Genomic DNA, 26,106 nt, shown 5'->3' on the forward strand with positions numbered 1-26,106 from the left:
TTGGCCACCTCATGTGAAGAGCTGACTCACTGGAAAAGACCCTGATGCTGGGAGGGACTGGGGGCAGGAGGAGAAGGGGACGACAGAGGATGAGATGGCTGGATGGCATCACCGACTCAATGGACGTGAGTCTCAGTGAACTCCAGGAGTTGGTGATGGACAGGGAGGCCTGGCATGCTGCAATTCATGAGGTTGCAAAGAGTAGGACATGACTGAGTGACTGAACTGAACTGAAATGAGAGGGGTAGGATGGGGTGTTTATTGTGAACACCATTAAGTAAAGTCTTTATTTAACTTGTTACAAAAAAAAAAAAAAAAAGGCAATTCCTTTAAAGAAAAGTTATCACACCCACGTTCTGACATTAGAAGATCTAAGTCTTCATGTGACATCACAGTGAGAGTGATAGTCATGTCTGATTCTTTTGCGACCCCATGGACTGTAGCCCGCCAGGCTCCTCCTCTGTCCGTGGGGATTTTCCAGGCAAGAATACTGGAGTGGATTGCCATTCCCTTCTCCAGGGGATCTTCCCGACCCAGGGGTTAAACCCAGGTCTCCTGCACAGGTTGTGGATTCTTACTGTTTGAGCCACCAGGGAAGCCCTTACATCACAGTGATGGCAGATAAATAACATGGGCACTCACCTGCACAGAAATTGAATCTTGTAGACTGTAAATCAGTAAACACCTGGGTTAAAAATTGTCTTGCTGCTGCTGCTGCTAAGTCGTTTCAGTCGTGTCTGACTCTGTGCGACCCCATAGACGGCAGCCCACCAAGCTCCCCGTCCCTGGGATTCTCCAGGCAAGAACACTGGAGTGGGTTGCCATTTCCTCCTCCAATGCATGACAGTGAAAAGTGAAAGTGAAGTCACTCAGTCGTGTCCAACTCTTAGCGACCCCATGGACTGCAGCCTACCAGGCTCCTCCCTCCATGGGATTTTCCAGGCAAGAGTACTGGAGTGGGGTGCCATTGCCTTCTCCCAAAAATTGTCTTAAGATTTCATAAAATTCACCAACTAATCTAACTCCTATACTGTAAGGGAAACATTTTTTAAAAAGTAATAGTTAAATGAATCAAATAAAGATAATACCTACAAATTTAAACTTAATTTACTAGTATTACTTAGACATCTGGGGTGCAGAAGCCAGTGAATACTACTTAATATACAAAAGATGATGTTTGAACTTTACAACAGATCATAAATGATAAGCAAGTGAATATGAAGCTGCTGGTATATTCTATTTGATTTACTTAAAAAAAAAAAAACAACCCTAAAAGTTAATATTTAAAACAATGAAAGAGAATGAAACAATTTCCTAACAATCATTCAGAGGAAAAAAGAAATTTCTCCTAGAGATACATTTAATAACCATTTAAGCAACCTGTATCAATTGTAAATATCAATCATTTTCCAACCAGCAAAATTAGTGAGCAAGGAAAACAGAAAACATTTAGAGTGAAGGATACAAGGCCAAAAAGTGATTTTCATGCTAATAGAAGCATGACAAAATGAATCACTCAAAATGTGTATTTGGTTTTGCTGAGTTCTCTCATCAGAATGAACTTGGACTAGTGTAAAATGATAATTACCATGAACCGCATCAGAGGACATGAATAGATGGCTGATATCTATTGGCAATCATCTCCACTACCTAGAGAGGACATATTTCAATTTGGAGGATCACGTTTACTCTCACATCTTGAAATGTAACCCCTAATTTACACATCTCCCAAGACAGGATGTCTGCCTTTGACTCCCTTTGAGATCCAAGTCTATGTCTATCTCTCCTGCTAATAATGATACCTGGTTCTCCCATCACCTGCACACCCTCAGATCCAAGGTAATCACCTTTTAATATGACAAAGTAGGAGAGCAGCAGAATATTACTCAGCCATAAAAAGGAATGGTATCCCAGTGCATGTACAAAGGGGATGAAGCTGGAAAATGTTACACTGAGTGAAAGAAGACAGTCAAAAAGACCTCATATTATCTCATTTTTTTAAATGTCCAGAATTAGGTCAATTCATAGGGATAGAGAGTAGATTAGTAGATTTCAGGGAATGCAGGATGACTGCTGATGGGTATGGCGTTTCTTTTAGGGTTAATGAGAATGTTCAGAAATTAGTGGTTCTAGCATATACGCTATCTATACATAATACATAGTCTGTAAATATACTAAAAACCACTAGATTGAACAGTTTTTCTTTTTTATTGAGGAACAGTTGATGTATAATTTTATATAAGTTACAGGTATACAATATAGTGATTTCCAACTTTTAAAGGTTATATTCCATTTATAGCCACTAAAAAGTACTGGCTATATTCCCTGTGTTGTATAAAGAACACTTTTAAAAAGTGGATTTTGCTGTAGGTGAACACAACAAAGAGCCTGACTCCATTTTTGATGTTTTACTGCTATCGGCTTTTAAGTCTTACCTCTCCTTCCTATCCTTGTGGGCAAGTGACAGGGAGGGCCGGATGGCTCCCTCCCTTCATGCCAGTGGGGAATTCAATCCACTGTCAGGAACTCTCAGCCCAGCCCCAGCTCCCACAGGATCCCCAAGCCAGTCTCCTTTCCCTGCCCTGTCCAGCCATTTTCAGACATGCTTGGGTGTAGCCCCCCTCTCCTTACAGAACTTCATTACCTGAGTAGTAAACCTTATCAAACTCTCTTGGTGTGTGTATGTGTAAACTCTCTTGGCATGTGTGTATGTGTGTGTGTGGTATCATTACTCAACATACAAAGCAAATTTTGGGTGGGAGTCAATCCTATGTCTGTAGAGCAACTCCAATGTTAAATTATATCTCAGTAAAACCATTATTTAAGATAGAAGAGGTGAATAGGATTGTACCTAATTCTGCCAACCCCCTAAGGTCCTCAAAATTCAAATAAAATAACAGGAGAGAACTCAACCAAGAAACTGTTGTAAATACATTCATAGTTGTTGCTTTATACTTCACAAAGGATTTACAGTGCCACTCAAAACAGCCACCGTGCTTAAGGAATTCAAGGGTGTCTGAAGGTTGCTTTGGCCCCAATTCTCAGGAATGGACTTCCCTTGTGGCTCAGCTGGTAAAGAATCCACCTGCAATGCGGGAGACCAGGGTTGGGAAGATCCCCTGGAGAAGGGAAAGGCTACCCACTCCAGTATTCTGGCCTGGAGAATTCCATGGACAGTCCATGGGGTTGCAAAGAGTCGGACACGACTGAGGGACTTTCACTTTCACTTTGCTTCACTTTTTCTTGGACTACACTAACCAAGTAACAGGGAAGGTGCCTGGGGCTGTCCTCAGGGCATGCATGCCAGAGCTGGGAGAGGGGCTCCATACTGTACTAAGAGTAAGGTCAGGGAGGGCTGGGTCATCTGGCCGCCTCAGCCATTCAGCCACAGACGCCTCGGCACACAGGTGTTGCGCGTTGAGTCCCCTCGCCCCCAAAGCATACCACCTGGAGCTGCTGCTCCCACTGGCAACCTCTCTCCTTGCCGAGTGTCCTTCTGTTTTAAATAACTTCTACATCTTATGTAATAATATACCACATATGATACAGTCACATTTCATAAAACCCAGATAAATGCGGCATGGGTAGAATTCGATCTTATGTGTCATTTATTCTATTTAAGTGCCCTCATGATGGCCAGTCCATACGAAGAGCTTATTTCCATCCCTAACAATCCATAAGTTAATGCAGTGAATCCTGCTGAGCAAAGAAACCTTACATAAATTGACCTGTCAACACTCTATTTTTTATTCAATTAGTATAATCAAACACTAAGTCTACTGTCTAGCAGAGGGCCTAGTATATACCACATGCCCAATAAATGCTGGTCTCTCTCTTTTACCCCACGTTAAAAATTTTCCTCCTTGATAGTAAGAAGAAAGAGCAAGATAGTTCTTCCAAAAATATAAGCACCCTTTTCACAAAATCCATGTATATGAGAATGCAATCAAGTCAAACTATAGATTACTTCTATTAATAAAAAAATAATTAAAAGAGAGAAATGTGGGTGTAGGAACAGGAAAAAGGAGTTAAGATAGTTGATGAAGGGGCAGAAGTTTCAGCAAAGATCATTAAAAAGGGCAGTGGTCTTCCAGAGACGACCAGAGCACCCCCCCCCCCAAAAAAGGGAGAGAGACTCCTCCTTTTTCTTTGGCAGGAGACCAAGTTAAACCTTTAAAATAAAACAGACCTCCAAAAGGAAGAAAAGTTTGGGCTAAAAAAAAAAAAACAAGTTACTTATTGGTAGGAATGTCAGATAGTGCAGGTCACTTTGAAATATGGTATGGCGATTCCTCACAAAATTAAACATAATTATCTTATGATCCAGCAGTTCCACTTCTGGGTCCAGCCCCAAGAGAACTGAAAGTGCAGTTTCAAAGAGATGTTTATATACACCCATGATCATAGCTGCACAACAGCCAAGAGGTGGAAGCAATCTAAGAGTCCATCAAAAGATGAACGGATAAACAAAATGGGGTATGTACATGCAATGGAATATTATTCAGCCTTAAAAAGGAAGGAATTCTGACACAGGCTACAACAACACGGAAGAACCCTGAGGACATTACACTAAGTAAAATAAGCCAGCCACAAAAGGACAAGTTCTATATGAGTCCACTTACACAAGGTGCCTAGAACAGGCGAATTCATAGAAACAGAAAGAAGAGGGACTTTCCTGGGCGATCAGGGGTTAAGACTCTGTGCTTCTACTGTGGACAGCAGAGATCTGACCCTTAGGGAACTAAGACCCCGCAAACCATGAGGCGTGGCCAAAAAAACAAAAGAAAACAAAAGGTAGAATGTGGTTTCCAGGGGCTGGAGGGAAGAGGAAATGGGGAGTTGTTGTTTAGTGGAAACAGAGTTTGTAATGATGAAAGGGTGCTGAAGATGGGTGGTTACACAACAAGGTAAAGCACTGAAGGCCACCAAATGGTACCTAAAAAGATGGTACATGTTATGCTATATATACGATATGTTATATATACATTAAAAAAATAGAAAACCAACTTACTTACTAGGCACAGATTTCCTATAACTTCCAGGAACAACTGATATGAAATAACAGGAAACCCGGTAGGGTAACTGGTCTTACCTCCCATTCTCTCCTCCCACCCCTCACAAAGGACAGATAAGCCCAAGAAACAGGCTTCATGTGCCCATTTTCCTTCTATCTGTTTTAACTAGTTTATATTAGATTAACTTATGTAGTATAATTTCTATAACTAATAACTATAGTATTTCCTCATTACACTTGGTAATGAACTTCTTAGAAAAACGCTTCAAACTATGTACCATCACTGAAAAAAACAAAGCTGAGACTGAAATTCTTCACTGATAGACAACTGCTTCTTCATTCCACACTACAAAAGGAATGAACCCAGAGCGTTTATACAGGTGCTGATTTACCCCTCAGCTCAGGAAGCTGCAGGCGAAGTCGGAACTTCAATCACAGTTACCGGAGGTCGTGGAGCAAAACCACGGTTTCTGAGGGAGCTTAGTTTTTTGAAGAGAAACCAATAAACCCACAAATGCCGATGCTTTGTCAAATATGAGAAGCTGCCAAAGAGCTATTTGCAAAGCTTTTCATCCTTATTGAACACATTGGGTAGGGAGGGGCGCACTGGAGGGGGCTGGAGGCACGGAAAAGCACAATGAATACAGCGAGCGCCAAGGCCCAAGCTGCAAATGAGACACGAGTGAAAAAGAAGGCAGCAGGGCAGATGCAATGGCTGAGTGAGAGGCCTCCGCCAGCCTCCTCTAAGGAGACGCTGTTTTAGGCAGGCATCTGAAGAAATCACTCGGTGGCAAGGTATACTGAGCTTAAACAATGGAAAAGGTACACAGCATAATCTGTGTAAAAACGCACCCACTCCAGTATTCTTGCCTGGAAAATTCTAGGAGGAGCCTGGCGGACTACTGTCCAGGGGGGTCATGAAGACTCGGACACGACCAAGCCACAGAGCACCCATGCACTCACGAAAACAGTTCATGTGCTTCAAATACGGAGTTACAGCTATTGGAAAGCTGTTCTCACATGTGAGGAGAGACAAAATTCAGATTCCGTAACACTTCAAGTACGTGTATCTTGGATTTTAGCAGCTGAATATTTTAAAAATTGTACTGTCATTGTGTCCATATAGAAATATTGTCTCAATATGAGTAAGGAAAGGAAATAAAGGAAAATATAAACATAAAATTTGTCTGCCATTTTAAAACTATTGCAATTATACTTCAAAAAAACTGCAGCTCAAAATCTCACTCCTGTGTATATATCCAAACACAAAAACACTATTCGAAGATACAAGCACCCCAACGTTCCTGCAGCATTATTTACAATAGCCGAGATATGGACACAACCCAAGTGTCCAGCAGCAGAAGAATGGACAAAGAAGACACAGCACCCACGCACAATGGAACACTGCTCGGCCGAAAGAAGGAGGAAGCGACGCCATCTGCAGCGACCTGGATGAACTCAGAGGGCATTACGCTTAGTGAAACAAGTCAGACAGAGAGAGACAGACACTGCATGGTATCACTTGTATGTGGCATCTAAAATATGCAACGAACTAGAGAGTGTCACAAAAAAGCAGAAGACTCACACATACAGAGAATATGCTAGTGGTTACTAGTTGAGGAGAGGGAACGGGGAAGGGACAATATAAGGGGAAGGAACCGAGGTACAAACTATTACCTATAAAATACATTACAAGGATATATTTTACAAGGGGAATACAGCAAATATTTTATAATAACTACAAATGCAGTTATTCATTTAAATTTTAAAAACTGTGAATTACTATATTGTACACCTGTAGCTTATTTAAAAAAAAAAAAGCTGAATTTCTCCTGAAGGCACTCTATCCTCGACAGAGTTATCTCTCCAAAGCATAGGACTGTCTCCAACACATGAATTCCCAAAAGTATTCCTGGCACTGAGAATTCAGAAGGGAATGGTAAGATGACTTCTTCAATGATGGCCAGTTAGAGCTATCCAACTTTATTAAATTCACAGAGCACTTCAGGGAAATCTTTGGTGAGTCAATAACTTTGGCTCATTCATTCTGTGAGGCGAGGTCTGGGCCTGAGGGCTGAGCCATCTATCCCAATTCATTCTAAGAAATTTATTTTGCAGATCTTTCCCCACAAAATTTTCATCTCTGCTATAACCACAAGGCTTTCAAGGTCCAAAAAACCCCAAAAATTTCCACTTGGAGAAAAAGTCAGAGGAGGGATGGAAAGAGAGAGATGATAAACGGGGTAGCTGAAGTTTTATTCAAATCACAGAATGGGCTCTATTTAGGACACTCTAGTCACCTAGACAATGAAGGGGATTTACATTTTAAAAATAACTTCTATGGTAAAACTTAAAGAAAAACTTTATATAAACAGTGCTGGGCACATCTTTAACAGAGTCTGTCACACGTACCTAATTCCTACTACATGCCAGAGGCTGAACACAGAAATTCGGTCACACGGTCTCACTTAATTGTCTCCACAACTCTAAAAGTTAAGTTTATAGGTGATCTCACCCATGACTGCCATCCCTTGATCTTGCTGCACGTAAACAAGGTCTCCACAGGAAGCCCTCCTGGTGCACTGGCCCAACACTGACACCGTGTGGCCTGGGGCTGACCAACCACAGGGGGTGCTGGACAAGAGGAACCCACAAGCTCAAATGTCCCCTTAGACTGGTAGCTCTCAAAGTACTGTCATCGTGAATTACGCTAAGAAATGAATTTTAAATCATGATATATGTGTGTAGAAGAATATTTCCCCCCAAATACGTACCCTTGCAACATGTGTTACTGCATTATTTTCTGTCCCAGCCTCTCTAGTCCATTCTAGCTCACTGGAAAGAAGGGAAGAAAAACAGAAGGAAGTGAGGAAATGTAGGAAGGAGGGAGGGGGACAGTCAGAGCCCACTAAACCGTCTTCAGGACCACCACAGTTCACGCATACAGCTGGAAACCCCACATGTACCTGTCCTCTCTCCTCGACATGGTACCATGACACACAGTCGTGTCTGTCAACACTTGGAATCACCAGTTTCAAGACACATCCCATTCCCTACGAGCAGCTCATCCCGGCCCAAGAGTAGGATGGAAGGGCCTGCTGAAGATGACAGCTGTAAGAACATTACCAAGTCAGAAGAAGCTGGCCCAGGAATCAAGGGGTAGAGGTTAGAGCGGCCACTCTGTTACCCTAATAACACACTCCACCCCTGCTGGTCACAGGGCCTGGTTTGAAAGGGAAGAATGCTTGCAATTAGAGGAGAAAATGAAGCACAATGAATGGAAAGGTGAGGCGGCCACCTGGCCATTTGGGGGCTCCGTAAGCTGCTGAACCAGAAGGCAAATGAGCAGGATACTCTACCAGCAAAGGCGAAACTGGGCTGCTGCCTTCCAAAGGGTCAGGAAGGACCATGGCTGGACCCCAGGGTGGATTGTCCAGGACATCTTAGTATTTCTAGCTCCAACAGTACAAATTCATGAAAAACCACAGCGATTCAAAGAAAGGCAGGACTACTGAGAATTCAGATGTTCAGGTAAAGAAGGCTAATCAGTTGAAGTGGGCAAAAAAACATATGGAATGAGTAAGAGGACAGTAAATGTATAATTATCAACTACAGCCAAACAGCCAGCTAGAGAAGTGAACACTGCAACACCTATGCATATTTCCTTCCTGCTTGGGTATGTGTGTGTGTACCAATTTCATCTCTCCTCCTCCTTCCTCTTTCATTATTTTACACAAGAGTTATTGTTGAAACTTGACAATTTAGACTTTGCATAGCACATATTCACACGAAGACTGCTACTGAATTTAAGGATTAATTAACAAGGCTCAGAAATGGGTGCTGATACTCCCTCCCAAAGAAAGATACAATGGAAACTTTGTGACTCCTTGTTTGAGGGGCCAGTGAACACCTTCCTGTGCCTGAAGGATAGCTATGCTCTGTTAGGCTGAAACACGTATGGAAGGTCAATTATGTGCAGAGGCTGGGTGTGCAGAGGCTGGGTCTGCACGCTGACGAGTCAAAGGGGAGGGCTGTGCCAGTTGCTAAGCTATTGTCTGTCAGCTCCGCTCCTCCCTTCCACACTCAGCTCTAGGATGCCAGGGCTGGTCCTCTGAAAACCACAGTTTTACTGGTTGGGTTCCTGTTAGGTTCACCAGCAGGGGGCACCAAAGGGAGACTGCAAAGCCTGGGGGAGAAGGAGCTTGCTCCTTGATGCCAGCTTCCTACTTGCTTTTCGGTTCCCAGTATTACCAGCAGGAAATCAACCCTGAATATTCACTGGAAGGACTCATGCTGATGGTGAAGCTCCAATTCTTTGACCAGCTAATGCAAAGAGCTGACTCACTGGAAAATACCCTGATGCTGCGAAAGTGAAAGTGAGAGTGTTAGTCGCTCAGTCCAACTCTTTGCAACCCCATAGGCTATATAGCCCACGAGGCTCCTCTGTCCATGGGATTCTCCGGGCAAGAATACTGCAGTAGGTTGCCTTCCTTTCCCTTCTCCAAGGTATGTTCCCAACCCAGGGATTGAACCCTGGTCTCCTGCATTGCAGGCAGATTCTTAACTGTCTGAGCCACCTGGGAAGACAATCTTGGGAAAGACTGAGGGCAGAAGGAGAAGTGGGCAGCAGAGGATGAGATGGTTGGATAGCATCACTGACTCAATGGACATGAATTTGAGCAAACTCTGGGAGACAGTGAAGGACAGAGGAGCCTGGAGTGCTGCAGTCCATGGGGTCACAAAGAGTCAGACACGACTGAGTGACTGGACAACAACAACAATCACTGAGCAAGACTTCCTGCTGCTTCACCTGGGAGCAGAAAGTCCTCCCTGTGCAGCAAGAGCATCAGGTCTGCCATGTCTCCAGCATTTACAGGACCATCGTTACACTTGCCACCAGAAACACCATCACCAGCTGCCTAGCACCCACTCCTCAGAGGTCTGGGTATCAGCTCCGGGGAGCTCCTCCTCTAAGCTTCTAAGATTTAATAACACAGCCTCAACCCTTGGTCCTCCCTAGCTCCTGCAGCCACTACCACCATGATATGTGAATGTTCTCTTGTTATCTTTTAATACCTACATAACAATTTTATACCTAATAGCAAGTCTTTATGTTTAATTCTATTAAAACAACTGATGTGATTTCTGTTTCCTGGCTGTACCCTGTGATGCTATAGTCAGCCCTTGTTATGTGCAGACGATCGGTTCCAGGACCCCCTGCAGATACCAAAATTCAAAGATGCTCAAGTGGCACTGTACAGTCAGCCCTCAGTGTCTGCAACTTTTGCATCCACAGATACAGAGGCCCAACCATACTAGGTTCTAATTAGTTTTGAAATTTTTAAAATTATCACCAAAAAATGAGAATAACCAATAAGCACATAAAAAAGATGTTTAACATCATTAAGAAAATGTAAATTAAAACTGTAATGATATTTCATTATATATAGCCCACCAGACTCCTCTATCTATAGGATTTCCCAGGCAAGAGTACTGGAGTGGGTTGCCAGTTCCCTCTCCAGACATACCAACCAGGATGGCTAAAATCTAAAAAGACTGGCCACACTAAACATTGGCAAAATAGCTAGAACTCTAGTAAGTTGCTAGAAGAGCCACTATGGGAAACACTGTTGCCAAAAACTGTTAAAGAGTTACCATCAGGTCAGATCAGTTCAGTCACTCAGTCCTGTCCGACTCTTTGCGACCCCATGAATCGCAGCACGCCAGGCCTCCCTGTCCATCACCAACTCCCGGAGTTCACTGAGACTCACGTCCATCAAGTCAGTGATGCCATCCAGCCATCTCATCCTCTGTCCTCCCCTTCTCCTCCTGCCCCCAATCCCTCCCAGGGTCTTTTCCAATGAGTCAACTCTTCGCATGAAGTGGCCAAAGTACTGGAGTTTCAGCTTTAGCATCAGTCCCTCCAATGAGCACCCAGGACTGATCTCCTTTAGGATGGACTGGTTGGATCTCCTTGCAGTCCAAGGGACTCTCAAGAGTCTTTTCCAACACCACAGTTCAAAAGCATCAATTCTTTGGTGCTCAGCTTTCTTCACAGTCCAACTCTCACATCCATACATGACCACTAGAAAAACCATAGCCTTGACTAGATGGACCTTTGTTAGCAAAGTAATGTCTCTGCTTTTCAATATGCTATCTAGGTTGGTCATAACTTTCCTTCCAAGGAGTAAGCGTCTTTTAATTTCATGGCTGCAGTCACCATCTGCAGTGATTCTGGAGCTCAAAAAATTAAAGTCTGACACTGTTAGAAGTGTTCTAAAGTTAGATCACTTGCACAAGTCTGCAAATTTACTAAAACTTGTTGAACTGTACCTTCAAAATTTAGAATGAATTGTGTGGTATATAAATGATACCTCAATGAAGTTGTGAAACAAAAATCTAGGGGAAAAAATTGAAGAAACTCTAGTGAGGTGAGCAAAGGAAATAAATCATGATAAGAAACCACAATGCACTAATAAATAAAATGAAACATTTGTGTCTGGACATACATATAATTGCATGTGATAAATACAGGATGCCTAAGAACCAAACCATTTCAGCAAACAGAATGTCTTTATTTCAAATGCTTAAGAATAGGTCTGGTGTGTAGCACTAAAGAAATGCTCAGTTCTAGTGAATGATGGTTTTTTGACTGCTTCAAAACTGAACAAATAGGATAGTACCAGCATTCACATCTAGCCAATGTCATCAAATAGGGAGATACTGTTTTGAAGCTGAGAAAATTCTTTCCCGTGAACGGACAGGCTTTTTTCATTTTTTAAGGAATGCCCTTAACAGTGATAGTGTCATTGCCAAGGAAGACAGACTGCTGATGCCTTATTACAAACCAGCAAAGACTGATCGACCACAGGTGCGTAATACAACTAAACACACACATCACGGAAATTATTCTTGACCTTGAAAAAAAAGGTTGAACACAGACATCACTACAATGTAAAAGTAAGGGATCTCTAAAGATGGAAAAACTCCCTCCACTGGACTAATGATTCAGACAGGCAAATACTTTTTCTTAGAACGAATGACTCAGATTTTGAACTCTTGTGTTGATTCTCAGGCTTCCCTGGTGGCTCAGATGGTAAACAATCTGCCTGCACTGAGGTAAACCTGTGTTTGACGCCTGGGTCAGGATGATCCTCTGGAGGAGGGCATGGCAACCCCCTCTAGTAATCTTGCCTGGAGAATCCCATGGACAGAAGAACCTGGTGGGCTGCAGTCCACGGGCTCACAAAGAGCTGGACATGACATAGCGACGAAGCACAGCACAGATGACATTTACGTTTACTATGAGAAAAGAACTATCCTTTACCCCAGAGTTCAGAGCATTCGCATTGCTGTTTTGTTTTTGAAGCTATAAAAAATTTATTTTGTGAAATTCAGTACGTACTGGAAATTTTTTTTGTCTTATTGTAACACTGTGTTTTGCTTAATATTCTACGAGGCATCAGCACCAAAAATTTCAGATGAACATCTGCAGTGCGTTCATATTTAAAGAAGACTTTTCCCCAAAACTCCATGCAAAATATCTCAAAAAAGGAATATAATGATAACAGATTTTGTAATAAATATCATTTTACATAAATGTTTATAAAAGCTAATACTCATTATTCCAACTTATAAATCATCTTTCATGCTTTTATAGTATAAAAGTATGTTCTACAAAAGAAACTCAGTTTGTAACATTGTGCTTAAGAGAAATGTACGGGAAATTTAATGTTATCCAGGAACTAATTAGGCCATGAGACATGGGTTGCCTGTATTATCTCCCATTACAGATGACAAGACCAAGGTTCAGAGAAGTGGAGCTGATGTGACCAAAGGCACATAGTTGGTATGTGGGATAAGAACCAAAGATCCCTGGCTCCTAGGCCCTTGCTCTTTCCAACATGTCTTCAATCCCATTAACAAATGATGATGATTACACAAGAGGTATTTAAAGCTGGTAAAGAATCTGCCTGCAATGTGAGAAACCTGGGTTTGATCCCTGGGTTGGGAAAATGCCCTGGAGAAAGGAAAGACTACCCACTCCAGTATTCTGGCCTGGAGGATTCCATGGACTATACAGTCCATGGGGTTGCAAAGAGTCGAACACGACTGAGCGACTTTCACTTTCACCAATACATGTAAGATGCTACAAAATATGAACTTCCAGTGCTTTATCAAGTTGTGTTATTAGTTTAAAATAGATTTGATCCTCTATTTGGGAAATGTAAGGCTGGGGTTAGGTCCTTTTCATCAACTGAAAGGTGAGGTACATCCTTTAGAGCTGAAGAGCATCGAAGAAGATGCTCAGTAAGCAGGCAGGTATACTTTTTATTATTCCCGCCTTCCACCGAAACTTCTAAAATATGAAGTGGTTCATACACAGCCAGTGCAGTTTCCATTTTCAAAAGGCCAGCCTTGTGTTCTACTCAGGACATAGATCCCTCCAATCCACAGAAGGTAAGGAGTCAACCCTACTGCTCCTGGTAAGAACCACGGAGGACTCAAGGGCCGATGTCACAGCTGGCTGCTGAGCACACACCACTGATGGGAGGGACAGACTGGAGTCCCCCTCCTTCCACAAATGAACAAACTCAAGGCCACTTCCCCTAAGACATGCTTCTCAATTTCATAATGACCAGTGCTTGATTACACCTATCATGTGACTAAAGAAATATCTTGATGATTCAATATTTCCTAGGAAAAACGAGGAATGATGCATTTCCTTCTGTTAACCCATCAGAGTCACCATCGCTGGTCACTAGCTGGAGGTCACAGGAGATCAAGGTACATCTTTATCCTTAGTGGCCTCTGTCTGAGGAAGCTTCTCAGTTTATCTCCCTCACCCACTGGAGAGGAATACGGTGATACACACTTACTCCATTACTTCAGTGCCAATGAAGATACAATGGAGATTATACACGAAAGTTCAAACTGATTCCAAAATCCATTCAAATATATGAACTTTTAAAACCCCTCTATTTGGGAAATAAAATATTGAGACTAGGTCCTTTTCAACAACCAAAAGAAGTGGTACTGTAAATTTACTAATTTATATGTTATAAATTGATGCTTTATTGATTTTCCACTGAGGATACCAAACATGTGTAATTTTAAAGGAATTCTGAAGAGTATGTTTCAACACTTCACAAACTTTTTTGTGCTTGGTAACGAATAAGAAGATCAACCTAAATTAAAGGTCTTTATTCAGCAGACATCTACTCAATTTAAAATTACCAGAAATTATGAATGGTAAAATTACACATTCCCACAGAAAGTTCAAAGTAGCCTAAAAAAATGAAAGTTTTTCATTTTACTTCACCACACATTAATAGCAGATTCAAGTAGTCTAAGATAATCACTGGCTTTTAGGAAAAAATGTGTCAACCAACAACTGCTGAAAAATAGCTCCCTGCTATAAAAGCTAAAAAACTTAGGACATAACAATGTTTTAGCATATATATGTGGGCACAGATAACAGATGTAAATATATATGGCCACTTTCCAATCCACCAGGTAGAAACTAAAGACTGAGAAACATTTTTACAATACTTTTTCTTTCTTATAGATCATTTAATTCAGCCAGGCAAAGAAGAATGTTCCACCTTGGCTCTAAAACAGAAAATCTGAATAGGGAAGACTGAACACACTACAAGATCTGGGTTGCTCTAGAAGGGATCACCAGAATCAATATGCAAAACTTCTCTAACAAACAGGAGCAGGAATGCCAGTGAGTGATGACGTACTGCAATGGCAACGGAACTAGAGGACATCAAAGGCCCCTTGGGGTCCGACAATTTGATGGATTCTCCGCTTTACAGGCACTGGCTGTGAGTGCGATTCCAGCCAGGCGGAATGGGAATGAGTGAATCTTTGGTGGCACAGGTAACTTAAAGGGATTGCACAGAAGGCCCAATATGCCTCATAAAGTATGTAAGATATACCTTGTAAGATTTATCTGACATATTACCTAGGCTTCCCCATAGCTCAGCTGGTAAAGAATCCGCGTGCAATGCAGGAGACCTGGGTTTGATCCCTGGGTCAGGAAGATCCCCTAGAGAAGGAAATGGCAACCCACTGCAGTATTCTTGACTGGAAAATCCCATGGACAGAGGAGCCTGGCAGGCTACAATCCATGGGGTTGCACAGAGTCGGACATGACTGAGCCACTAAGCACAGTACAATAATGTCACCAGCGAGGACGCTGAGGTTCAAAGACGTTTAAAGAAGACATGACCAAAGTCAAAGCACACTGGGTGTCTGAATTAGGACCTCTCGTCCCTCATCCCCAGACTCAGACTCTTTCTACTCTACCATGATGCTTTCCCGTCAGGCCCCCAAAGAACCTCATTCCTTACACACAGAAGTACTAAGCAAGTAAAAGAAAATTTGACATTAATAGAGGAAAAAATAAAACCCACAGATTAAAATGCCTGCCCAACTTCAGGAGTGGGGGGGGCTGCAATATGGCTCCAGTGAAGACCACATCTTTCTTCCAAGGTTTCATCATGAAACATATGCAAACCATGTGCTCCATCTAGTGGATTCATGGGAGAGCCTCAGGAAGAGGGAAATGCACGTCTTTAGCTCTCTTCAGTTCACACACCCGTGAAGCATACATTAGCGCAAACCTCCACCCAAAATGCCAATACTAAAAAAAGAGATTAGAAACATTCTAAGCTTCCAAGAGTCAAGGATAAATTTTTTCCAATGAGTTAAAACCGGTCTCCACACTTGCTTCCTCCCTCGTTCCCTGTTTTCCCCAGCATAAGGAAATAAGTCAACGAGGTAGGTCACCTCACAGGTAATCAAAGTAAAAGCTCTCACATGACCCATGCCCCGCAGGTATAACTCAGACTTGACTCTGAAATTCAGAGTCTCTTGATGTTACTGTGGTTACTGTCACCTCAAACCCATGAGCAGACCCTCCTCTCAAAAAAAAAGAGTAAGATGTGATGGGAAAAACCCAACTCAGAAGTCAGCCAACATTCCTGGTCCTGCCAAGTTTCTGAATGTTGCAACCTTCAGTCATTCAACTGCTGCCTAAGTCCCTCCTTTGTAAAACGTGGACGATGCCACAAGGATGACGAGGGATGACCGGTGTCAAGCACCTCCAGGGGCCCACAGCGCTCAGTGAACGGCAGAGACAGACAGGTGGATTCAAGTAGGCTTCTTGTTTATGGGTGCTTCCTTTCCTTCACCCCCGAATTTTTATTTTAAAAAGGTAATACATCAAAATGGCAAGCAGAGTTGCTAGAATATATGGAGATGATAAGAAGCAGTCAAGAACCTGTCCCTTATTCAGTATGACCAGAAAAACAGAGAAACAAGAGGGGTCCTTATAAACCTCACTAATGTGGCTGAGTTTCATCCAACAGTCAATGAAAAGCCACGACATTACCCTTTCTTGACCCTGATCCCACACGGATCCAAAACTTCATCAACTTATTTCCTAAATTATAAAATAGGATGCTCTTAAAGTTGTGTTTCTGTCTTCTGTCTCAGCTTTGCAACTGGAATGTCAACTGTCACGCACATGTTCACTCTAGACTTGTGTTTTAAGTGCTGAAGAAACATCAAATAATGTCCATTATGAACCTTTTGCTGTGTCATAACTCTCAACCTATCCGTTTTGAGCAAGCGTGTTTCCTAACAGCAGTAAACATCTTTGACTCCAATTAAACTATTAACTGTAACGTAACATAAAATATGAATGAGACAGCCGATTGCCTCACTCACCCCAATGTCTATCTTCCCCTTTCACAATGAATGGGTGGCCACCCGGCCAGAGACTACGTTTCTCAGCCTCTCTCACGTGAGCTGTGGCTACAGGAGCAGGTCCTGGCTAATTGGATGTAGGCAGAAGTGATGCGTGCACATGTCAAGTCGTGCACTTAAACGGGAAGGCGTGTGCCGTCCTCATGCTATCTGCCCTTCCTGCTGGCCAGAACACAGACCAGCTGGCAGGAGCTGGAGCACCCTTCTAAAACTACAAGAAGAAATATCTTGTGGAAGATGGCAGGACAACAAGCTAGCAGGAACTTGGACCCCACATGGTAGAGTCTTCAAGCAAGCTGTTTACACTTGGACAATTATTGTGAGAAAAATTTGCCATCCTTTATAAGCCACTGTTTTATTAGTCTTTACTAAAGTTAATCCTAACAAATACTGAAATAACTACAAACCTGAAAACAAATATTTTGTCCAGTCAACAGATATTTATCGGGGATCCATTACAGCCAAGCATACTACAGACTCTAAATGTACAATTGAGAATAAGACTCAGTTCCTATCCTCTAAGAGCTCATACACTGATGGGCTGAATGACTTTGGATCATGGTATTAAAAAAGAAAATAATGCAAATGTATGTCATGCCATTGAACAAATCACTTAAACAATGTTTAAACAGTACATTTTATATGTACATTTCCATAATGAAAAAAATATTGTCAAAAAAGGAAAAATTCAGAAGAAACAAATTTTAACTCAGTGTTTTAAAGTTTTCAAGTCACATATCTGATAAAGGATTTTTATCCAGATAAGAAGAAATCCTAAACTCAGTAATAAAGTGAAAGTCACTCAGTCGTGTCCAACTCTTTGCAACCCCATGGATGTTACAGTCCATGGAATTCTCCAGGCCAGAATACTGGAGTGGGTAGTCTATCCCTTCTCCAGCAGATCTTCCTGACCCAGGAATCGAACCCGGGTCTCCTGCATTGCAGGTGAATTCTTTACCAACTGAGCTATCAGGGAAGCCCAAACTCAACAATAATAAACAATAAAGATAGACAAAATGTTTTAAAAAAATCGTCACAAAACTATATCTAGATATATTTAGAAACATTACAAAATGCACAACATCATTAGTAGTTAGCAAAATTTATTTTAAAACCTATTGAGCTACCTCTACACACCTACTGAAATGGCTAAAATTAAAGTCGGACCACACCAAGTGATTGGAGAAGGGAATAACAACCCACTCCAGCATTCTTGCCTGGAGAATTCCATGGACAGAGGAACCTGGAGGGCTCCATGGGGTTGCAAAGAATCAGACATGACTGAGTGACTAACACACACACACACACACACACACACATACACCCCCCCAAGTGATGCCAATGATGTGGGATTAAGGAACTCTTATACACTCAGATGAGCTGTTTCTGGGAATGTAAAATGGTACAACCACCTCGGAGAACAGTCTGACAGTTTAACAAGTAAACACATTTACCAACCATATAACCCAACCATTCTATATTTATTTACCTAACAGAGATTAAAACATGCACCCATACAAAAGTTATACACAAACATTCATGGCAACTTTATCTGTAATAAACAAAAACTGAAAACAACCCAAATGTCCAAGTGACTAGAAAGACTGATCAATTATAGGACACCCTTATACTCCAATGTTACTCATCAATTTAAAAAAATGAACTAGATGAATGAACCTGAATATAATTATGCTGAAAGAAAGAAGACACACCAAAAAAGTCTGCAATGTATGCTGGCATTTTTATAAAAAAACAATAGTAACGGAAAGCAGATCTGTGATTCTCTCAGAAGATAAAGCAGTACAAAAAGACTCAAGGAGACTTTAGGGGGTGACGGATCTGTTTCTTGTCTTGAATATGGTGATTGTTTTACAGATGTATACATATGTCAAAACATATCACATTTTACATTGTCAGTATGTGCATATTAATGTACGTCAGGTATCCTCAATAAAACTACTTACGGGCAAAACATCTTACTGGAGCATTTTCACTCAGTCTCTCAAATGTACACGTTTTTAGCTTGAACTAATCTAATTCAGACCGTGCGCTAAGGCTATTAAAATATCCCAGTATTACAAATTATTAAGATGAAAACCTGACATTATGCCACTTTTAAGTGAAAACAAAACTGATTTCTGAAAAAAAAAAGGGGGGGGAGAGAGAAGAACATGCATTTCAGCCTCTCCGTCCTTTGAAAAATAAGGGTTCAGTTTTCCTGTGTGCCATTTTTGTGTACTATGGTAAAGTAGACTTACACTCAGTCTGTGAGTGTGTATATTCTACAAAGGGGGATTACAGAAGGAGGATAAGTGGTACCTAGAAGTTATCATGCACCAGCGGATGAAGGAAAATTCTCCTGACTCCAGAATGAGAATGTCTCCAAACACAAGGAGAAACAAATACAGTATCTGTTGGCTATCTTGGAAATCATGCACATTTGGGGCATGACAACTATTATTCCACATCATGCTCAGAACAACTGTAAAATATGAAGCAGTAGTTTAACTTTTATTTCACTTAATTTATATCCACTTGCTTTCCTAGAGAATTTCTAAATAAAAATCTGTGCTATTGTATTTGGTATATCCAGGATGAATTACCAAAGTTTTCAGGAAACGTCTTTCATAGATTAACACTTTAAAATGCATTATTTAAAAAACAACATCTGTGTGGGCAATAGATTAGTAAATAAAATACTTCACTTTTTGAAGTTAGAAAATGTATTGTTTTGTACACATAATAATTATGCTAGTAAACTCTCCAATACATAAGACAAGACCTTAAAAGTCTTAACACTCAGCTCATAAAACAGGCTCTGTAATTTATGGGTATTAAAATGGCTGTACGAGTTAAATGACATTACTGTCAACCATGACTCACAGGAAGAGAAAAATGGTTTTCATTTCTTAACACTTGGGAGTCGCTTCATTGTTAACTACTAAAATTAAAAACAAAAGATAAATTTTTTAAAAACCTCTCTCAAATGACACTGTGGGAAACTATTACAAGGAAACCTTGGTAGAAAGTTACATATATAATACTTCAGTCGAATCTTGGTAACAATAGAGCAGTGGCTGCTCTCTGCCCAGCGATGCCTTGGGGTTATCAGTCTTTCAGCAAGCACTATGCTGGGCAGAGGAAATGCAGTGGAGAAGAGGTAATTCAATCCCATGAGGGTCTCTGTCTAGTGAAGAAGTTTTCTGCACGAAAGGTGAAGACAAGCCCATTCTTGGCAACTGACTCCAAGCGTTTCCTCCTCCACATATGTTCAACCAACAGCCCAGCCACAGCTTAAGAAAGGCTGAGCACCATTATACTTGGATTACAAATTCCTGTTTGAATCACCTGTGGGAGTTACACTTTTCTGATACTACTGAGAGAGTGCTCAAAACCCGGAGGGGCTCTAGAGTCAGACAGCTCTGGTTTGAGGAGTTCCAGCTCCACTTCTTACCGGCACATAACTCTGAACAAGTTACTGAAGCTCTCCAAGGCTCAGCTTTCCCATCTCTAAAATGGTGACAGAGGCAGTACCCACCTCTAAGCATAGTAAGTACCCCGTAAATAACATCACTTCACAGTTCTCTTTCTATCACAATCAGCAAGAGGAATATCTACAAGAGTTGCTGAGAACTGAGTAGAAATAGAAAAAAAAAAAAAAAAAAAAACCTGACACTGACTTTCTGAGAAACCGAAGAAATGGTCAGAGATATAAAAATTTCAGCAAAGTGTGTACATAGTGATTAAGTAAACTATACTACTTCAAAATTCAATCCAAATATTGCACCAGATATCTAGTGGCTGCACAAATCATTCATGGATCCCCAGAATTCAAGTATTCATTCACCAAACATAGAGCCAAATACAGAGAGCTCCTATTCCGCTCCAGACCTCAGGGACGGCACACAGAGGGAAGGCCTGCTCGAATTCTAAAGGAGCCGATGACAACATGCAGGGTGGGCAGACTGGGGGGAGGAGGGGGAGGACACGCTCTTAACAAATATACTGACCAACCCCTTCCTGCCCACTGCTCCACTGAGGAACCGCCTCTTCCCCGCCTCACCCCCAAGTAACTATCACTGCTTAACTCAGCAGTGTAACAAAAGATGGCTTTTAGTATTGGGAGCTTCAGCTTCAGCATCAGTCCTTCCAATGAATATTCAGGACTGATTTCCTTAGTATTGACTGGTTTGATCTCAATCCTAAACGAAATCAGTCCTGAATATTTATTGGAAGGATTGATGCTGAAGCTCCAATACTTTGGCCACCTGATAGGAAGAACTGACTGGTTGGAAAAGAAGACCCTGAGGCTGGAAGAGTGAAGGCAAGAGGAGAAGGGGGCGACAGAGGATGAGATGGCTGGATGGCATCACCGACTCGATGGACGTGAGGTTGAGCAAGCTCCGGGAGTTGGGGATGGACAGGGAGACCCGGCGTGATGCAGTCAATGGGGTCGCAAAGAGTCAGACACAACTGAGTGACTGAACTGAAAAGATATGTCCACCTCCTAATCGCCAAAATCTGTGGAAAAGGGGCTCTGCGGATGTAATGATGCTGAGATGAGATCATCCTGGATTACCCAGATGGACCCTAAATCCATTAACAAGTGTCCTTACATATAATAGAGAGAAGAGGGGAAGACACAGACCCAGAGAGGCCATGTGGAGTGATGCAGCCATGGGCCCAGGAAGAGGGGGTCCCCGGGAGCTGGAGGAGGCAAGGAAGGCACCTCCCTGAGAGCCTTCAGAAGGAGCAGAGCCCAGCCAGATTTCACATTGAGAGCGCCCGAGCTGAGAGAGTAAACCTCTGTTGTTTTAAGTCACCAAGTTTGTTATAATCTGTTACAGCAGCCATAGGAAACAAACACAGAGACCCACATGATTAATACAGGAAACCCTGTGGTTTTAAGGCCTTTCTAGTGGGCTTTTATTGGCAGCGGAGGGTCAGGCACCTTTATTTCTGTTGTAGCTAATAATTCTAAGCAACTGCCAAGGGAGGAGGTGTAATCTCCACCCTACGACTTAGTCACGGATGCACCATAACTGAACTTGAGGATCAGGGAGCAAGAGACGTTGCTGTGGCATTCTACACCCCAGGCTCCACTAAACGTGGTCTTCTCCCTGCACCCCACGCCTTCCAGCCAGACACCATGTAAATTCACCACACCGTCCAGCCCTCCTCCTGCGTATCACCGGTCACCGGCCTAATCCTGCCAGGCAGAATGAGGCTTCCCAGACTTGAAGATCCCCGGTCAACGGAGGAAGGAACCCGGACAGGTTTTCAAACTTTTGAGTAAACTATGTCAACACCAGTGAGTAACAACTCCTCATGCGTTTACAGTTTAAGACATTTTGCTTTCAACTGTGGCACAGAACGCTGTGTCAGTGTTACATAAATGAGGCAAAGACGTCCTCTGTGCGTTGGCCCCAGGGTCATTTATTTCTTCACTGCTGAAGAAAGAAGAAATCAGGCTGAGACTGGTTAGCTCAAGAGCCCACTGGCATCAAACTCATTTTTCACACATTTGATTATTTTGAAAACAAACAAGCAGATTTCTAACCATGAGGCTGCTTTACAGAACCCATGGAACAACACCTGACATTGACAAGGTGGGATCTTACAGTTATAAGTTGCTAGGGCTCTCGGAGCGCTCTGCCGCTGAGCAAGGTCACTTCAACATGGGAGCCCCTTCCAGCCACCTACCCCCCAGCCAGCCCACTCCAGGGAGGGGAGTCCCCAGCCCTCCTCCCTTTCTGAATGGTGCTCCCCTGGCTGGAAGCCTCTGGCTAGCTGGTCTCGTACAACTTTGTCCAAGCGCTGTCCAATCAAGCTTGCGTGTTACTACTGCCTCTCATGGTTGTGCCTTTTTTCCTTGGTCAGCCCCCAAATCCTCAAACCCCCTACAGTCACAGCATGACTTGGAGGCAAAAGAAAGAGACTGGGAAGAAATGATGCTGTCTTTTCCTTGCCTTGGAAATTGAACTTCCCTGCGAACTGGCCCTGAAGCAACTACAGTCGCCTGGGTGGGCACACACTTGGCCCTCTGCCCCAGACATCCTGGACAGGCTCTCCTTCTCTACAGCTTCCTGTCCTGGGATGTCAGCCCCTCCAGCTTTCTCTCACTGAGGAGACAGAACTCAGCCAGCAGAGAGGAAGGCAGCCAGGCGCGCACACAAACAGGACCCAAGAGCAAGATGAGGCAGATGAAAGTGAAGCTGCCAAGGACCACCTCTATCCCTTATCCACCAAAGGTGGGGCAAGGTGAGCGAGAACAGCCCAGAGGGATCTGAGGAAGATGGTGCAAGTAGGCAGGGGTAACTGGAGGGGAACTGACCCCTTCACCCAAAGCACCAATTCCCTGCCCCCTCTCAGCTCAGCCACTCTCTGAAGCCCTCCAAGACCTCTATGTGGGCCTCACTGCAGTTGGGACCGCACTGATGTGCCCACATTTCTACAAGGCAGGGGTAAGCATCATCTGGTGCCAGAGGCCTCTAGTAAATGTTTGCTGAATGAATGACACGAGCACGGACTTCTCCTTTACATTTAATTACTGTGATTCTTATTCAACACATTAATTCTGCTATAAAGTATCTGCTAACAATGGCTCGGGGAGGCTCGGTCATGGTTTGCTGGTCGTCAAGCACGTTCAACTGCTCCTGCGACATTGCTGAAATTCATAGGTGGAGACCCAGGGCCCAGCCTGACTGCTCACGCCCCACATTGATGACACCAACTGATCTTAAGCACCAACACTGAGGGAAACAATCAGCCAGCTCTCCTGAGACTGCAAGACTCACCGGCGCAAGAAACAAGAAGCCTGCGGGCAACTCGGCAGCTGGAGCCGGGTTATTTATGTGCGTCCCCTGGGCAGCTCGCAGGTATGCAGCAGGACATCCAGAAGTGCTCAGTGCAGGCTTTCCTGGAGCAGCAGATGCTTCCCACAGCTGAGATGCTTCGAGCTCTGCAGACAACAGATGCCCTCTCACCCGGCCGAGGGCCCCGGCCAGACCCACACCACCCAGGACCAGCACAAGGTGGCCACTGGAGAGGAACAACAGACCAGGCCTCTATGCACGAAAACAAGCATGACTTCCTGCTTCTTGAAAGTAACACAGAGTGACGACTCACTGATGCTTTATCAGTGCAAATTTTGACACACACACCAAAAAAAGGGAATTGGGAAATCCAAAAACTTAGAGAGCAACTTAAAAGACACTTGCTTTGGGCTCCCTTAGAGATCATTTCCATATGGGCAACAGGTTGAAGACAAGGGCAATCATTTCCCCTAAATTATTAGTACAATGCAGTTATTAAAACCATAAGTAGAAGTTACAGTAAAAGAACCTGCCCGATTACAAGCTTGGTTGCTGTCATCACACACTCGCTTCCACCCCACACCTTCCCACCCCTCCCCCCGTAACACACCTATTCCCATTTCTCCCAGTGTTTTTCAACAGGAGGACAAGATTTTACCACACAGAGGAAAAAAAAAGGAAGGAAACCTCCCACCTCATCCAATCCATAAAATCATCACCCACAAGCCACTGAGTAGCACCCAGGTGGACAGATCTTCTACAAAACTTGCCTCACTATGTTAATCAGCTTTTTTTAAAAAATGGTTATCAAAGAAACCTGTAGGAAACCCAGCAAATAGCACTGAGTGTTATTTACAAGTGTCCCCTCAACACCTAGCGGGTATACAGCAGAACTGATATCACTGCCACTAAGAAAACAACCAGGAAACCTTAGAGCAGACAGAAAAGGAGGGAACTCCTTTTTAACCCAGTGACCCCAGACTCGCAGAACCCAGCTGAGTGACCTCTCCAAAGTTGCCTTTCCTCCAGGGAAGGTGGGACGCCCAGCAGCAGGTTTTGCTGGATCGATGCCCACATGCTCTGAGGAGGAGGAACCTGACCTCAGGGCCACTCATGTCCCATAACCAAGGGCTAGGCCTCATCACTCGCCCTCTCAGACATTAAGAACGGAAGTAGTTTGTTGGTTTTGAGGTTTTCAAAAGGAGGAAGGATTTTACAACCAGTGTGCTAACCCTGCTTTGGCTCTACTCTGGAAAACAACAATTAAACGGTTGCCCAACTTTTAGGCCCTGTCTTGGCGGCCAACAGCCTGTAGAACTTGCCCAGTCAACAGGCAAGTTGAGGGGCATGGGGGCGGGGGGTCCTGCAGAGCCACTCTGACTCACTGCAGTATTAAATACCTTGAATGCATTTCACCCACACCCTTGAAACCTGTTTTACTCAGAGTATAGACTCAGATATGGGTATCTCTGCCTGATTCCACCATTTGCTTTTTCCTTTTCATTATATCCAACTCCCGTGACCCATAGCTCTTAGCCCCGGAAATAACCTATGCTTACTTTCATTGCATTGATGCTACAAGAAGTAGCTCTGGGTGTTTCTTAAAGACATTTTTTTAAGTCTTTATTAAATTTGTTACAATTTTGCTTCTGTTTTATGCTCTGGCTTTCTGGCCATGAGGCATGTGGAATCTCAGCTCTCTGACCAGGGACTGAACCCACATCCCCTCCATTGGAAGGTAAAGTCTTAACCACCGGACTTCCCTTTAGGTGATGCTTCAGGTGAAAAATCCATCCTGAAATTTCCTCTCCGGTCAGGGCGAGGATGAAGAGAGAGCAAAAGCTGAGCAAACCAAGTTTACTCTCTTGTATCCCTAAGAGTTAACAGACAAAATGTTTATTTAAAACAATGTCAAAGAGCCACTGAAATCTATGCCATTTTTTTGGTGGCTGTGTTGGACTCACATTTGGAAGCCAAATAAATAAACTGAGCCAAGCCTTTCAGTACACTTTGCTCAATGATAAATTTCCCAAGATGATGTGCTAATTAAAATACATGCCAGTTGACCCTGGAAGTAAAGTACGGCCTATTTGCAAAAACAAAAAAAAAGTAAATATTCTATTCTTGATCTCCTCAGAACACACAGCCTTTCCTACGGGACCACCTTAAGAAGAACAACTGCACAGATTCTAGAAAGAGCCACCAGACTGAGAAATGCCCCTACCATACAAGTTTGTCCCTACGCAGGTTTGTGACTGTCAAGGTCCTAGAATCAGACAACAAGAATCAGGGGATTATTTTTTCAGGTCTAAGAATATTTTCTTTAATACTTTCTTTGTTTTTCACTCTAGGGTGTGGTATGAAAGTAATGAAACAAAAAATTAAACTCCACAGTCAAACTTGTTCTCAAATCAGTGGTTCGAAGAAGCACCAGCTTTAAGCAACATCCTTTCCTGCAAAGCGTCCCTGAACATAAACTCAACATTTCACTCTCCCTTC

The 26,106-nt window shown here is 42.9% G+C and overlaps 1 protein-coding gene and 1 long non-coding RNA gene across 7 annotated transcripts in view; one reads left to right on the plus strand and one right to left on the minus strand.

The window, feature by feature from the left end:
- The window catches only part of DOCK9 (dedicator of cytokinesis 9), a 285,572-nt gene that overhangs the window by 216,470 nt on the left and 42,996 nt on the right, over positions 1-26,106 (minus strand). The window lies entirely within an intron of this gene.
- LOC129624706 (uncharacterized) lies at positions 13,050-14,689 on the plus strand. The gene is made up of 3 exons (XR_008701110.1): positions 13,050-13,155; positions 13,716-13,801; positions 14,583-14,689. It is a non-coding gene; the product is annotated as an uncharacterized LOC129624706 (long non-coding RNA).

This window comes from Bubalus kerabau, chromosome 12, assembly GCF_029407905.1.
Source record: "Bubalus kerabau isolate K-KA32 ecotype Philippines breed swamp buffalo chromosome 12, PCC_UOA_SB_1v2, whole genome shotgun sequence".
Classification (NCBI taxonomy): Eukaryota; Metazoa; Chordata; class Mammalia; order Artiodactyla; family Bovidae; genus Bubalus; species Bubalus kerabau.